The following is a 13,236-nucleotide window of genomic DNA, read 5'->3' as shown; positions in this document are numbered from 1 at the left end:
TTGTCCACTGTGATCAATGGATTTCTCTGTCTGTTTTAAAAATAGCCATTACCACCTAACAGCTTCCTGGTCAGCACACAGTTAAACTGTAATATCACCTACTTGAGCCATAGGGAAACATGGACATTACCTTGCACATTCAGTTGTAACTGACAGCTGCTGATATATAACTGCCCAACTGGTATATTTCAGTTCTGACAAAATATTGTCAGAACTGGAAGGGATCACTGTAAGAAGAAAATGGTGAGCTTCTGAGCGGGACTGATGGTGAGGTTAGTATGTAATATTCATTTGCAGCTACGTCATGTGTTTATTTTTAAATAATTTTCCCAACTTCAAACTCACAAACAAACACAGAACACATATCACGCTTTTCTCCTGGCGGACTCAAAGCGCCAGAGCTGATGCCACTAGGACGTGCTCTATAGGCAGTAGCAGTGTTAGGGAGACTGGCCCAAGGTCTCCTACTGAATAAGTGCTGGCTTACTGAACAGGCAGAGCCGAGATTCGAACCCTGGTACTCCATTCAGCCACTGCACTGCAACTTGAGGTTCCCTTTAACCCAACCGTACTCTCACACAGAACCCTCCCCTGGTGGTGCCTAACCCTAACCACCCCCCTGGTGGTGCCTATCCACCCCCACCGGTGGTGCCTAACCCTAACCACCCCCACCGGTGGTGCCTAACCCTAACCACCCCCACCGGTGGTGCCTAACCCTAACCACCCCCACCGGTGGTGCCTAACCCTAACCACCCCCACCGGTGGTGCCTAACCCTAACCACCCCCCTGGTGGTGCCTAACCCTAACCACCCCCACCGGTGGTGCCTAACCACCCCCACCGGTGGTGCCTAACCCTAACCACCCCCACCGGTGGTGCCTAACCCTAACCACCCCCACCGGTGGTGCCTAACCACCCCCACCGGTGGTGCCTAACCCTAACCACCCCCACCGGTGGTGCCTAACCCTAACCACCCCCACCGGTGGTGCCTAACCCTAACCACCCCCACCGGTGGTGCCTAACCCTAACCACCCCCACCGGTGGTGCCTAACCCTAACCACCCCCCTGGTGGTGCCTAACCCTAACCACCCCCACCGGTGGTGCCTAACCACCCCCACCGGTGGTGCCTAACCCTAACCACCCCCACCGGTGGTGCCTAACCCTAACCACCCCCACCGGTGGTGCCTAACCCTAACCACCCCCACCGGTGGTGCCTAACCCTAACCACCCCCACCAGTGGTGCCTAACCCTAACCACCCCCACCAGTGGTGCCTAACCCTAACCACTCCCTGGTGGTGCCTAACCCTAACCACCCCCACCGGTGGTGCCTAACCCTAACCACCCCCACCGGTGGTGCCTAACCCTAACCACCCCCCTGGTGGTGCCTAACCCTAACCACCCCCACCGGTGGTGCCTAACCCTAACCACCCCCACCGGTGGTGCCTAACCCTAACCACCCCCACCAGTGGTGCCTAACCCTAACCACCCCCACCGGTGGTGCCTAACCCTAACCACCCCCACCGGTGGTGCCTAACCCTAACCACCCCCACCGGTGGTGCCTAACCACCCCCACCGGTGGTGCCTAACCCTAACCACCCCCACCGGTGGTGCCTAACCCTAACCACCCCCACCGGTGGTGCCTAACCCTAACCACCCCCACCGGTGGTGCCTAACCCTAACCACCCCCCTGGTGGTGCCTAACCCTAACCACCCCCACCGGTGGTGCCTAACCACCCCCACCGGTGGTGCCTAACCACCCCCACCGGTGGTGCCTAACCCTAACCACCCCCACCGGTGGTGCCTAACCCTAACCACCCCCACCGGTGGTGCCTAACCCTAACCACCCCCACCGGTGGTGCCTAACCCTAACCACCCCCACCGGTGGTGCCTAACCCTAACCACCCCCACCAGTGGTGCCTAACCCTAACCACCCCCACCGGTGGTGCCTAACCCTAACCACCCCCACCGGTGGTGCCTAACCCTAACCACCCCCACCGGTGGTGCCTAACCACCCCCACCGGTGGTGCCTAACCCTAACCACCCCCACCGGTGGTGCCTAACCCTAACCACCCCCCTGGTGGTGCCTAACCCTAACCACCCCCACCGGTGGTGCCTAACCCTAACCACCCCCACCAGTGGTGCCTAACCCTAACCACCCCCCTGGTGGTGCCCAAGACCTCCCTCAGCAGGAAAACTCTTTTCCACATAGAAACGATAATATATTTGATAACGTAAAATCTGCTCATACAAACAAAATAACATGAAAAAAAACTATAAACGGTGCAAGCTTCTAAAAACGATAACACTTTAAAAACTATAATATTCTAATGTTAACGATATTTATCGTGGCGCCCTTTTTTCACCATATTAACAAATATTGCATTAAAGTCTATGGCGGCATCCTTTTCACCCTCCCTCAGCCAGTGCCCTTTTTCCTGCTACCCGATATATACACATATGGCTATGGCAGGATTAGAGTGTGAGCTCCTCTGAGGACAGTCAGTGACATGACTATGTACTCTGTAATGTGCTGCAGCAGATGTCAGTGCTATATAAATACATAATAATAATATGGTAGGACATTACACTATGACTATGGTAGGATTAGAGTGTGAGCTCCTCTGAGGACAGTCAGTGACATGACTATGTACTCTGTAATGTGCTGCAGGAGATGTCAGTGCTATATAAATACATAATAATAATATGGTAGGACATTACACTATGACTATGGTAGGATTAGAGTGTGAGCTCCTCTGAGGACAGTCAGTGACATGACTATGTACTCTGTAATGTGCTGCAGGAGATGGCAGTGCTATATAAATACATAATAATAATATGGTAGGACATTACACTATGACTATGGTAGGATTAGAGTGTGAGCTCCTCTGAGGACAGTCAGTGACATGACTATGTACTCTGTAATGTGCTGCAGGAGATGTCAGTGCTATATAAATACATAATAATAATATGGTAGGACATTACACTATGACTATGGTAGGATTAGAGTGTGAGCTCCTCTGAGGACAGTCAGTGACATGACTATGTACTCTGTAATGTACTGTAGAAGATGTCAGTCCTATATAAATACATAATAATAATATGGTAGGACATTAGACTATGACTATGGCAGGATTAGAGTGTGAGCTCCTCTGAGGACAGTCAGTGACATGACTATGTACTCTGTACAGTGCTGCAGAAGATGTCAGTGCTATATAAATACATAATAATAATATGGTAGGACATTAGGCTATGACTATGGTAGGATTAGAGTGTGAGCTCCTCTGAGGACAGTCAGTGACATGACTATGTACTCTGTAATGTGCTGCAGAAGATGTCAGTGCTATATAAATACATAATAATAATATGGTAGGACATTAGACTATGACTATGGCAGGATTAGAGTGTGAGCTCCTCTGAGGACAGTCAGTGACATGACTATGTGCTCTGTAAAGTGCTGCAGGAGATGTCAGTGCTATATAAATACATAATAATAATATGGTAGGACATTACACTATGACTATGGCAGGATTAGAGTGTGAGCTCCTCTGAGGACAGTCAGTGACATGACTATCTCCTCTCTAATGTGCTGCAGGAGATGTCAGTGCTATATAAATACATAATAATAATATGGTAGGACATTAGACTATGACTATGGTAGGATTAGAGTGTGAGCTCCTCTGAGGGCAGTCAGTGACATGACTATGTACTCTGTAATGTGCTGCAGAAGATGCCAGTGCTATATAAATACATAATAATATGGTAGGACATCAGACTATGACTATGGTAGGATTAGAGTGTGAGCTCCTCTGAGGACAGTCAGTGACATGACTATGTACTCTGTAATGTGCTACAGGAGATGTCAGTGCTATATAAATACATAATAATAATATGGTAGGACATTAGACTATGACTATGGTAGGATTAAAGTGTGAGCTCCTCTGAGGACAGTCAGTGACATGACTATGTACTCTGTGCAGTGCTGCAGAAGATGTCAGTGCTATATAAATACATAATAATAATATGGTAGGACATTAGACTATGACTATGGCAGGATTAGAGTGTGAGCTCCTCTGAGGACAGTCAGTGACATGACTATGTACTCTGTAATGTGCTGCAGAAGGTGTCAGTGCTATATAAATACATAATAATAATATGGTAGGACATTACACTATGACTATGGTAGGATTAGAGTGTGAGCTCCTCTGAGGACAGTCAGTGACATGACTATGTACTCTGTGCAGTGCTGCAGAAGATGTCAGTGCTATATAAATACATAATAATAATATGGTAGGACATTACACTATGACTATGGTAGGATTAGAGTGTGAGCTCCTCTGAGGACAGTCAGTGACATGACTATGTACTCTGTGCAGTGCTGCAGAAGATGTCAGTGCTATATAAATACATAATAATAATATGGTAGGACATTAGACTGACTATGGTAGGATTAGAGTGTGAGCTCCTCTGAGGACAGTGAGTGACATGACTATGTACTCTGTAATGTGCTGCAGAAGATGTCAGTGCTATATGAATACATAATAATATGGTAGGACATTAGACTATGACTATGGCAGGATTAGAGTGTGAGCTCCTCTGAGGACAGTCAGTGACATGACTATGTACTCTGTAATGTGCTGCAGAAGGTGTCAGTGCTATATAAATACATAATAATAATATGGTAGGACATTACACTATGACTATGGTAGGATTAGAGTGTGAGCTCCTCTGAGGACAGTCAGTGACATGACTATGTACTCTGTAATGTGCTGCAGAAGATGTCAGTGCTATATAAATACATAATAATAATATGGTAGGACATTACACTATGACTATGGTAGGATTAGAGTGTGAGCTCCTCTGAGGACAGTCAGTGACATGACTATGTACTCTGTAATGTGCTGCAGAAGATGTCAGTGCTATATAAATACATAATAATAATATGGTAGGACATTAGACTGACTATGGTAGGATTAGAGTGTGAGCTCCTCTGAGGACAGTGAGTGACATGACTATGTACTCTGTAATGTGCTGCAGAAGATGTCAGTGCTATATGAATACATAATATGGTAGGACATTAGACTATGACTATGGCAGGATTAGAGTGTGAGCTCCTCTGAGGACAGTCAGTGACATGACTATGTACTCTGTAATGTGCTGCAGAAGGTGTCAGTGCTATATAAATACATAATAATAATATGGTAGGACATTACACTATGACTATGGTAGGATTAGAGTGTGAGCTCCTCTGAGGACAGTCAGTGACATGACTATGTACTCTGTAATGTGCTGCAGAAGATGTCACTGCTATATAAATACATAATAATAATATGGTAGGACATTAGGCTATGACTATGGTAGGATTAGAGTGTGAGCTCCTCTGAGGACAGTCAGTGACATGACTATGTACTCTGTAATGTGCTGAAGAAGATGTCAGTGCTATATAAATACATAATAATAATATGGTAGGACATTACACTATGACTATGGTAGGATTAGAGTGTGAGCTCCTCTGAGGACAGTCAGTGACATGACTATGTACTCTGTAATGTGCTGCAGAAGGTGTCAGTGCTATATAAATACATAATAATAATATGGTAGGACATTACACTATGACTATGGTAGGATTAGAGTGTGAGCTCCTCTGAGGACAGTCAGTGACATGACTATGTACTCTGTAATGTGCTGCAGGAGATATCAGTGCTATATAAATACATAATAATAATATGGTAGGACATTACACTATGACTATGGTAGGATTAGAGTGTGAGCTCCTCTGAGGACAGTCAGTGACATGACTATGTACTCTGTAATGTGCTGCAGAAGATGTCAGTGCTATATAAATACATAGTAATAATATGGTAGGACATTACACTAGGACTATGGTAGGATTAGAGTGTGAGCTCCTCTGAGGACAGTCAGTGACATGACTATGTACTCTGTAATGTGCTGCAGGAGATGTCAGTGCTATATAAATACATAATAATAATATGGTAGGACATTAGACTATGACTATGGCAGGATTAGAGTGTGAGCTCCTCTGAGGACAGTCAGTGACATGACTATGTACTCTGTAATGTGCTGCAGAAGATGTCAGTGCTATATAAATACATAATAATAATAATATGGTTGGACATTAGACTATGACTATGGCAGGATTAGAGTGTGAGCTCCTCTGAGGACAGTCAGTGACATGACTCTGTACTCTGTAATGTGCTGCAGGAGATGTCAGTGCTATATAAATACATAATAATAATATGGTAGGACATGAGACTATGACTATGGTAGGATTAGAGTGTGACCTCCTCTGAGGACAGTCAGTGACATGACTATGTACTCTGTAATGTGCTGCAGGAGATGTCAGTGCTATATAAATACATAATAATAATATGGTAGGACATTAGACTATGACTATGGTAGGATTAGAGTGTGAGCTCCTCTGAGGACAGTCAGTGACATGACTATGTACTCTGTAATGTGCTGCAGAAGATGTCAGTGCTATATAAATACATCGTAATAATATGGTAGGACATTACACTATGACTATGGTAGGATTAGAGTGTGAGCTCCTCTGAGGACAGTCAGTGACATGACTATGTACTCTGTAATGTGCTGCAGGAGATGTCAGTGCTATATAAATACATAATAATAATATGGTAGGACATTAGACTATGACTATGGCAGGATTAGAGTGTGAGCTCCTCTGAGGACAGTCAGTGACATGACTATGTACTCTGTAATGTGCTGCAGAAGATGTCAGTGCTATATAAATACATAATAATAATATGGTTGGACATTAGACTATGACTATGGCAGGATTAGAGTGTGAGCTCCTCTGAGGACAGTCAGTGACATGACTCTGTACTCTGTAATGTGCTGCAGGAGATGTCAGTGCTATATAAATACATAATAATAATATGGTAGGACATGAGACTATGACTATGGTAGGATTAGAGTGTGAGCTCCTCTGAGGACAGTCAGTGACATGACTATGTACTCTGTAAAGTGCTGCAGGAGATGTCACTGCTATATAAATACATAATAATAATGTGGTAGGACATTAGACTATGACTATGGTAGGATTAGAGTGTGAGCTCCTCTGAGGACAGTGAGTGACATGACTATGTACTCTGTAATGTGCTGCAGGAGATGTCAGTGCTATATAAATACATAATAATAATATGGTAGGACATTAGACTATGACTATGGCAGGATTAGAGTGTGAGCTCCTCTGAGGACAGTCAGTGACATGACTATGTACTCTGTAATGTGCTGCAGAAGATGTCAGTGCTATATAAATACATAATAATAATAATATGGTAGGACATGAGACTATGAATATGGTAGGATTAGAGTGTGAGCTCCTCTGAGGACAGTCAGTGACATGACTATGTACTGTGTAATGTGCTGCAGAAGATGTCAGTGCTGTATAAATACATAATAATAATATGGTAGGACATTACACTATGACTATGGTAGGATTAGAGTGTGAGCTCCTCTGAGGACAGTCAGTGACATGACTATGTATTCTGTAATGTGCTGCAGGAGATGTCAGTGCCATATAAATACATAATAATAATATGGTAGGACATGAGACTATGACTATGCTAGGATTATATTGTGAGCTCCTCTCAGGACAGTCAGTGACATGACTATGTACTCTGTAAAGTGCTGCAGAAGATGTCAGTGCTATATAAATACATAATAATAATATGGTAGGACATTAGACTATGACTATGGTAGGATTAGAGTGTGAGCTCCTCTGAGGACAGTCAGTGACATGACTATGTACTCTGTAATGTGCTGCAGAAGATGTCAGTGCTATATAAATACATAATAATAATATGGTAGGACATTAGACTATGACTATGGTAGGATTAGAGTGTGAGCTCCTCTGAGGAGAGTCAGTGACATGACTATGTACTCTGTAATGTGCTGCAGGAGATGTCAGTGCTATATAAATACATAATAATAATATGGTAGGACATTAGACTATGACTATGGTAGGATTAGAGTGTGAGCTCCTCTGAGGACAGTCAGTGACATGACTATGTACTCTGTAATGTGCTGCAGAAGATGTCAGTGCTATATAAATACATAATAATAATATGGTAGGACATTAGACTATGATTATGGCAGGATTAGAGTGTGAGCTTCTCTGAGGACAGTCAGTGACATGGCTATGTACTCTGTAATGTGTTGCAGAAGACGTCAGTGCTATATAAATACATAATAATAATAATATGGTAGGACATTAGACTAGGACTATGGTAGGATTAGTGTGTGAGCTCCTCTGAGGTCAGTCAGTGACATGACTATGTACTCTGTAATGTGCTGCAGGAGATGTCAGTGCTATATAAATACATAATAATAATATGGTAGGACATTAGACTATGACTATGGTAGGATTAGATTGTGAGCTCCTGTGAGGACAGTCAGTAACATGACTGTGTACTCTGTAATGTGCTGCAGAAGATGTCAGTGCTATATAAATACATAATAATAATATGGTAGGACATTACACTATGACTATGGTAGGATTAGAGTGTGAGCTCCTCTGAGGACAGTCAGTGACATGACTATGTACTCTGTAATGTGCTGCAGGAGAAGTCAGTACTATATAAATACATAATAATAATAATATGGTAGGACATTACACTATGACTATGGTAGGATTAGAGTGTGAGCTCCTCTGAGGACAGTCAGTGACATGACTATGTACTCTGTAATGTGCTGCAGGAGATGTCAGTGCTATATAAATACATAATAATAATATGGTAGGACATTAGACTATGACTATGGTAGGATTAGAGTGTGAGCTCCTCTGAGGACAGTCAGTGACATGACTATGTACTCTGTAATGTGCTGCAGGAGATGTCAGTGCTATATAAATACATAATAATAATATGGTAGGACATTACACTATGACTATGGCAGGATTAGAGTGTGAGCTCCTCTGAGGACAGTCAGTGACATGACTATGTACTCTGTAATGTGCTGCAGGAGATGTCAGTGCTATATAAATACATAATAATAATATGGTAGGACATTACACTATGACTATGGTAGGATTAGAGTGTGAGCTCCTCTGAGGGCAGTCAGTGACATGACTATGTACTCTGTAATGTGCTGCAGAAGATGCCAGTGCTATATAAATACATAATAATATGGTAGGACATCAGACTATGACTATGGTAGGATTAGAGTGTGAGCTCCTCTGAGGACAGTCAGTGACATGACTATGTACTCTGTAATGTGCTACAGGAGATGTCAGTGCTATATAAATACATAATAATAATATGGTAGGACATTAGACTATGACTATGGTAGGATTAAAGTGTGAGCTCCTCTGAGGACAGTCAGTGACATGACTATGTACTCTGTGCAGTGCTGCAGAAGATGTCAGTGCTATATAAATACATAATAATAATATGGTAGGACATTAGACTATGACTATGGCAGGATTAGAGTGTGAGCTCCTCTGAGGACAGTCAGTGACATGACTATGTACTCTGTAATGTGCTGCAGAAGGTGTCAGTGCTATATAAATACATAATAATAATATGGTAGGACATTACACTATGACTATGGTAGGATTAGAGTGTGAGCTCCTCTGAGGACAGTCAGTGACATGACTATGTACTCTGTGCAGTGCTGCAGAAGATGTCAGTGCTATATAAATACATAATAATAATATGGTAGGACATTACACTATGACTATGGTAGGATTAGAGTGTGAGCTCCTCTGAGGACAGTCAGTGACATGACTATGTACTCTGTGCAGTGCTGCAGAAGATGTCAGTGCTATATAAATACATAATAATAATATGGTAGGACATTAGACTGACTATGGTAGGATTAGAGTGTGAGCTCCTCTGAGGACAGTGAGTGACATGACTATGTACTCTGTAATGTGCTGCAGAAGATGTCAGTGCTATATGAATACATAATAATATGGTAGGACATTAGACTATGACTATGGCAGGATTAGAGTGTGAGCTCCTCTGAGGACAGTCAGTGACATGACTATGTACTCTGTAATGTGCTGCAGAAGGTGTCAGTGCTATATAAATACATAATAATAATATGGTAGGACATTACACTATGACTATGGTAGGATTAGAGTGTGAGCTCCTCTGAGGACAGTCAGTGACATGACTATGTACTCTGTAATGTGCTGCAGAAGATGTCAGTGCTATATAAATACATAATAATAATATGGTAGGACATTACACTATGACTATGGTAGGATTAGAGTGTGAGCTCCTCTGAGGACAGTCAGTGACATGACTATGTACTCTGTAATGTGCTGCAGAAGATGTCAGTGCTATATAAATACATAATAATAATATGGTAGGACATTAGACTGACTATGGTAGGATTAGAGTGTGAGCTCCTCTGAGGACAGTGAGTGACATGACTATGTACTCTGTAATGTGCTGCAGAAGATGTCAGTGCTATATGAATACATAATATGGTAGGACATTAGACTATGACTATGGCAGGATTAGAGTGTGAGCTCCTCTGAGGACAGTCAGTGACATGACTATGTACTCTGTAATGTGCTGCAGAAGGTGTCAGTGCTATATAAATACATAATAATAATATGGTAGGACATTACACTATGACTATGGTAGGATTAGAGTGTGAGCTCCTCTGAGGACAGTCAGTGACATGACTATGTACTCTGTAATGTGCTGCAGAAGATGTCACTGCTATATAAATACATAATAATAATATGGTAGGACATTAGGCTATGACTATGGTAGGATTAGAGTGTGAGCTCCTCTGAGGACAGTCAGTGACATGACTATGTACTCTGTAATGTGCTGAAGAAGATGTCAGTGCTATATAAATACATAATAATAATATGGTAGGACATTACACTATGACTATGGTAGGATTAGAGTGTGAGCTCCTCTGAGGACAGTCAGTGACATGACTATGTACTCTGTAATGTGCTGCAGAAGGTGTCAGTGCTATATAAATACATAATAATAATATGGTAGGACATTACACTATGACTATGGTAGGATTAGAGTGTGAGCTCCTCTGAGGACAGTCAGTGACATGACTATGTACTCTGTAATGTGCTGCAGGAGATATCAGTGCTATATAAATACATAATAATAATATGGTAGGACATTACACTATGACTATGGTAGGATTAGAGTGTGAGCTCCTCTGAGGACAGTCAGTGACATGACTATGTACTCTGTAATGTGCTGCAGAAGATGTCAGTGCTATATAAATACATAGTAATAATATGGTAGGACATTACACTAGGACTATGGTAGGATTAGAGTGTGAGCTCCTCTGAGGACAGTCAGTGACATGACTATGTACTCTGTAATGTGCTGCAGGAGATGTCAGTGCTATATAAATACATAATAATAATATGGTAGGACATTAGACTATGACTATGGCAGGATTAGAGTGTGAGCTCCTCTGAGGACAGTCAGTGACATGACTATGTACTCTGTAATGTGCTGCAGAAGATGTCAGTGCTATATAAATACATAATAATAATAATATGGTTGGACATTAGACTATGACTATGGCAGGATTAGAGTGTGAGCTCCTCTGAGGACAGTCAGTGACATGACTCTGTACTCTGTAATGTGCTGCAGGAGATGTCAGTGCTATATAAATACATAATAATAATATGGTAGGACATGAGACTATGACTATGGTAGGATTAGAGTGTGACCTCCTCTGAGGACAGTCAGTGACATGACTATGTACTCTGTAATGTGCTGCAGGAGATGTCAGTGCTATATAAATACATAATAATAATATGGTAGGACATTAGACTATGACTATGGTAGGATTAGAGTGTGAGCTCCTCTGAGGACAGTCAGTGACATGACTATGTACTCTGTAATGTGCTGCAGAAGATGTCAGTGCTATATAAATACATCGTAATAATATGGTAGGACATTACACTATGACTATGGTAGGATTAGAGTGTGAGCTCCTCTGAGGACAGTCAGTGACATGACTATGTACTCTGTAATGTGCTGCAGGAGATGTCAGTGCTATATAAATACATAATAATAATATGGTAGGACATTAGACTATGACTATGGCAGGATTAGAGTGTGAGCTCCTCTGAGGACAGTCAGTGACATGACTATGTACTCTGTAATGTGCTGCAGAAGATGTCAGTGCTATATAAATACATAATAATAATATGGTTGGACATTAGACTATGACTATGGCAGGATTAGAGTGTGAGCTCCTCTGAGGACAGTCAGTGACATGACTCTGTACTCTGTAATGTGCTGCAGGAGATGTCAGTGCTATATAAATACATAATAATAATATGGTAGGACATGAGACTATGACTATGGTAGGATTAGAGTGTGAGCTCCTCTGAGGACAGTCAGTGACATGACTATGTACTCTGTAAAGTGCTGCAGGAGATGTCACTGCTATATAAATACATAATAATAATGTGGTAGGACATTAGACTATGACTATGGTAGGATTAGAGTGTGAGCTCCTCTGAGGACAGTGAGTGACATGACTATGTACTCTGTAATGTGCTGCAGGAGATGTCAGTGCTATATAAATACATAATAATAATATGGTAGGACATTAGACTATGACTATGGCAGGATTAGAGTGTGAGCTCCTCTGAGGACAGTCAGTGACATGACTATGTACTCTGTAATGTGCTGCAGAAGATGTCAGTGCTATATAAATACATAATAATAATAATATGGTAGGACATGAGACTATGAATATGGTAGGATTAGAGTGTGAGCTCCTCTGAGGACAGTCAGTGACATGACTATGTACTGTGTAATGTGCTGCAGAAGATGTCAGTGCTGTATAAATACATAATAATAATATGGTAGGACATTACACTATGACTATGGTAGGATTAGAGTGTGAGCTCCTCTGAGGACAGTCAGTGACATGACTATGTATTCTGTAATGTGCTGCAGGAGATGTCAGTGCCATATAAATACATAATAATAATATGGTAGGACATGAGACTATGACTATGCTAGGATTATATTGTGAGCTCCTCTCAGGACAGTCAGTGACATGACTATGTACTCTGTAAAGTGCTGCAGAAGATGTCAGTGCTATATAAATACATAATAATAATATGGTAGGACATTAGACTATGACTATGGTAGGATTAGAGTGTGAGCTCCTCTGAGGACAGTCAGTGACATGACTATGTACTCTGTAATGTGCTGCAGAAGATGTCAGTGCTATATAAATAC

At 42.2% G+C, this 13,236-nt stretch overlaps 1 protein-coding gene across 1 annotated transcript in view; it reads right to left on the bottom strand.

The window, feature by feature from the left end:
- Positions 1–13,236, bottom strand: part of CREB3 (cAMP responsive element binding protein 3) — a 59,695-nt gene that overhangs the window by 24,005 nt on the left and 22,454 nt on the right. The window lies entirely within an intron of this gene.

Source organism: Hyperolius riggenbachi, chromosome 1 (assembly GCF_040937935.1).
Source record: "Hyperolius riggenbachi isolate aHypRig1 chromosome 1, aHypRig1.pri, whole genome shotgun sequence".
NCBI lineage: Eukaryota > Metazoa > Chordata > Amphibia > Anura > Hyperoliidae > Hyperolius > Hyperolius riggenbachi.
This window is presented reverse-complemented; position numbering and strand designations above follow the sequence as displayed.